Source organism: Nasonia vitripennis (genome assembly GCF_009193385.2).
Source record: "Nasonia vitripennis strain AsymCx chromosome 3 unlocalized genomic scaffold, Nvit_psr_1.1 chr3_random0004, whole genome shotgun sequence".
In the NCBI taxonomy this organism is placed as follows: domain Eukaryota; kingdom Metazoa; phylum Arthropoda; class Insecta; order Hymenoptera; family Pteromalidae; genus Nasonia; species Nasonia vitripennis.
Window position 1 is genome coordinate 3148053 of NW_022279623.1, and position 5148 is coordinate 3153200.

Sequence of the window (5148 nt, forward strand, 5' to 3'; positions counted from 1 at the left end):
CAAAGTCACGCTGATACTTTCTACGACTATTTTACGTTTTTCTTGGCGTGGTGAGGCATGTGTATATCTTAATATCTTCAAAAATGTATACGTTCAAACGTTGTGTACAATAAAACAACTTCCATTTGTTTACAATTCCTTTGTAGTATAATCGCGATGTAAAATAGAACAAAAATGCATTCGCCGTACCGGTTTTCTCCAGCAACGAGGAAAAAAAGTCGAAAGAACTCGAGGAATTTTTCATTCGGCGAATTTTTCCGGTGTTCGCGCATTTCTCTTTAATACTCTAGATTTTGATCTTGAAAAAGTAAAGTAATCTCATGAAGTTTCCATCTACGTATAGAGAACTCGTTCGATGCACTGGAACTCTTGAGACTTTAAGAAGCGGCGCAATTAGCGAACGAACAGCTCGCAGCTCGAAGAGCCTTTGTAAGAAACGACAAGCTCTCGCACGTGGTTTATGTATTTTTTCATTTGGCTCGATTTGTACGTTATCTTTCTTGAATAATATTTATCCATATGCTTGCGATTATTGAAATACATTTAAGATTTATTTTTGAAAATTACGTGATGTACAAATAGAAGTATTAATTCAAGTGTTATTTTTCAAAAGTTTTTTTGCTGATTTAATTAAGCCAAATTGAGTTGACAATAGGAGAACAGCAGTGCTCTTATAAACTTATAAGGAAATATGCTAAAAATTAGTATTTTTGCTAATACCTTTTTTTGGCACGATTTTCCGGATTGACTTTCCATGTGACATCTATTAGTAATTAAGGTAATAAATTGAAATATTTATAGCGGTTGTCAAGGTCTGAGTTTACTGTTTTTTACGCACACCTACTCTCTGTGTATGCATATGGTAATTTGAAATATTTACCACCAGGCCTATCAAATTCTTTATTTTAAAAATAATGCCCTTTAAATAATTATTTACATTAGATTTTATTTAAAAAAGTTATATTTACAATCAAGATCAACTTAGAGTCAACAAGAAAGCGTCAACGAAGCCTTTCATCGCAGTTTTCTTAAGATCCATGAATTTAGATATATTGGGTTGGTTTTTTGATCATAATAATATATGCAAATATTTGATGAAATAGAATATGAAGTTGGCGACAATAATAGCTGTCATTTAGTTTGGAAAAACGCCATATCGTAGATAACATTCGTAATATCTTTGAAGTGTCTTCATATCATGCTATTTTATCTGAAGATTTTTCATTTTTACGCTTTTAAGACTCTTACAAGTGCCAAACCAGTTTAAGGAAGCATAATATAAATGTTGAGCAATATGGGCTAAAATGTCTTAAGAAACGATGATACCATAGGGCAGATTAATTCAAAATGTTTGCTAAATTCGGCTGTTACGTGGACTACAAATAACGTCAGTTCAAAAATCGCAGACCATTATCGCACGTACTTCTAACTTCATTTAAGCAAGTTTCAAAGTTATTGAGAATATTCTAGAACAATTTCAATAAGTTCTGTATAAGTGTTGACTAACATGAGTGCCACTATTGAACATCGTGTAGATGTCACAAGGATTGGCACGTTAGAACCTATGGAAGCATATGGTAAACATACTTTTTATGGGCAATAGGTACTTTAATGATGCTTATCAGAAAGTTATAATTCAATCACCACCGTCTGTACAAAATATAAAAAAAATATTAATTTTTAATCCCATTTAGAAGTGCAATATTATAGCACAAATGACTGATTAACTTTGTATTTCAAATCATTAAGGAGATGTCAGCGCAAAAGCTTCGCAAATCCGCCAGGGGGTATTTTGTATTTCCAAACTTCTATAAAAACAGAAAGTCTGATCGAATTTTTCTTTCGGTAGAACGATTCATTAAACTTAATACTACGGCACTACAGACTCGGTTTTTCATTTGCATGAGTATTGCCTCATAAGTATGAAGTTATAAAAGTGTGATTCATACTTGCAATATACCTCGAAGATCAAGAATTTCTCCAACTCTCCAGATAAACAAAAAAAAAATACTTCAAAGAGGGTAGTGCATTTTACGCAGCTATCTCACGCGGAGCTCTCTATAAATCATTAATTAAAATTATCAGTATCAATCATATCATCGGATATGGCCTCTGCTAAAACATACTCGAATCGGAATTCGCTACACTAAGTATAAAACGAACCAATGCACAACACCACAAAGAAAACTATAACATGTAATCAGCGTATAAATCAAGCGCGTGCCTGTGAAAAACTGCATTCCCGCGTTTGAAATTTAGCTATAATTTGCACACATTTGCCATTTGCGAACAGCTGCTATCAGTATACAGTCGAATACCAGAGCGCGCGCGCGATGAGGGAAAAAACCAATGGCATTTAGAGCCTCGCAGATTGATAAGAAAAATTGTTGGCGAGTCGAGTTTACAGGTCATTCAAAAAATTTGCAAAAATACTCGCTCGTGCAGCAGCAGAAACGGCGGCGGCAGATCGTTTCAAAGCGCATGCCAGCGTATCTATACACGCTCGAAAACGGTCACGGAGGGAAACGCACGCATAATCCAGTGACCCAGTGCATTCTCGCTTGGCGGAAGACAGTTATATGAGGTTTGCTCCTCAACGCGGCGCCTCCTCTCTCGCTCACTCGCGCGCTGCATTCCGCGCGTCCGGCCGGCCGTCCTGCGCGCTTGCACGTCTTTTCGTATGCGCACGTTCGAAGAAGGCGTAGTTGAGCGTCTTTCATGCCTCGAGATTGCAAAGCGCGCGAGGCCTTCTTCGTTTATGAAATTAAAACTCGTTTACTGCCTCCGTGCGTACAAACTCTCTCTCTCTCTCTCTCTCTCTCTCTCTCTCTCTCTCTCTCTCTCTCTCTCTCTCTCTCTCTCTCTCTCCTTCTCGCTTGCGCCTCCCTTCTATAATGCACGGCGCGAAAGACAGAAGATGAATGCTCGCGCGCCTGTTGACCTTCTCGAGCTCGATGGTGTGCACTAGCTGCACCTCATGAAATGCGACTTTTACTGCGAGAGTTGACTGAGCAGCATACGCGTGCATACAGTGCATGTGATTTTTCTGTTACGCAACTTTTTTATATTTGATTTTATTACTTGTCTCTCTTCGCTTGAGATTTACAATGAGAGATGTCGGAGGGTGGAACTTTGTAGAAAATTAATCATTGCCTCCTTCACGATGTCAATACTTGAAAGTATTTTTTAATAGATATAACGTTCTCTAATAATACGTGTGGTAAGTTGTAGAGTTATAGCACGTGGTAGCTACTTGCATACGAGGTATATCAAACAATTGATAAGTTTTCGATTTTTTTTTTTCATTAACGCTCATTGCTTCGATTGCAATCACACCTTCAAGTTTAAAACGAGGTATGTACTTGTATGGCTATCGATATAATATCATGGCTGAAGATTCCAACTCAACACTCATAAAGGATTTATGGTAGTTCTCCGGAATATTTATTTTCTTAGGATATCGCTCAAACTTTGTTTACATGTTCAATTAAGTGTCCTCTACAACGTGGTATTTTTTTTACCCCACAAGCGACATTATTTTTTGAGATATTGAACCTTGGAATTTTGTATTTTAACATGGGAAGCCTATACCGAGTCCGAATTTTGAGGACGTTTAGTTGAATTGCGAAGCAAGTTTTCTTAGAATATTTTTTAAAAACTAGCTTATGATGTAAAATAGCAATACACATCATGGAGAAAAAGTTGGATAGGGCAAGCGAGGCTTTTTTTTAAGATACAACAATTCAAAGTTTTCATCGCATGCTGTCAGTATATCTATATAGGTGCGCAGTGTTCCTCTCTCTTACAAGTTTTGAGAGTATTTTGTACTCTAAACAATTTATATCACCATTCTAATGTTTGATACTATTAATTGTAAGGTTTTGACATTAGATAACACTGCATAATATCTTAAAAAAGGAATTTTCTAATAAGTTGTAAATAATATAATGTATTAAATTGACTTTTCTTGAGCTTAATCATGCCATTTGTTAGTCATTATTATTGTTTTTACTTCCAAGCGAAAACTTTATACTAATGATAATAAATTAGTATTATTCTCGTATTTAAGTTTTATATTACTTTTCCTCGGGCAAGGCATTCTCTTGGTTGCCATTCTCCCATTAGCACATACTATCAACTCATCTTTCCTAGTTGCTTCACACTATGTCATTACGTACTCGCGCTAGCGTCTTTCGTTTCTTCCTTTTCCCGTAACCTACAAAGCTCCTTTTGTATTCCCAATATCTAATCAAAATTATTTTCAATTTATTTCCTAAACATTCACAAATTCCCGGGAAAGCAATATATCATTTTGGTTTCCTGATTTGTTTATTGCCCTCTAAATATTTATTTGGAATGCCAATTAAATTCAAAATAAATATGGATTATTACAGAAAATTACAGATAATAATGTAAACATGCTAAAATTCAATATTTTTTCATCTTTCGTTGTTGGAGAATCGAACAAAGCTATCGCACTTTGCAAAAAGGGAGCAGTAGCAAAATCCGGTATATTTTTCTGAAACCGTTTACTTCGCATACCATCATGTGCCTGAACTAGTGCTTATGATTCACTCTTTCTTTTCACATACGTTTTTAGACATTTCCTTTTCGTTTCAATATCTTCCTTTTTTCAATCAAATAAGTTCTAAAATTTATTATGCTTTAATAACTATTTTTTTTTAATATAGTGCAATTATTACGTTGAGAATGTTTCTTTGCTTCTTTCCTTTGAGTTTAAGCTATATCGCATGCTTAATTATAACATATCTTGCGTGTATCGTTTAAAATTTGATTTTGAATTTACTAAGCGCATTCACAGAACCAGATCTTATGTATAGTGCATACCAGCTTCAGTTTCCTACTACAAAATTTACAACATTATATCACTTAATGGAGGCAATAGAGCTCGCTGATGAGAAAAAAAGGACATGAAAATTTTACTTTGCGTTCATGTACGTGTAACAGTATAATGAAATTGATAAAGTATACTATTTTAATCTCCATTCGTTTCTAACTGCATATTAGATGCAAACAAAAATTGAATCAGTTTATAGAAATACAAAACATCATACGTTTGAACAAAGGTTGTCGCAATTCTATTTTTAACAACCACAGCAAATATAAGGTATAAATAATACAATCATG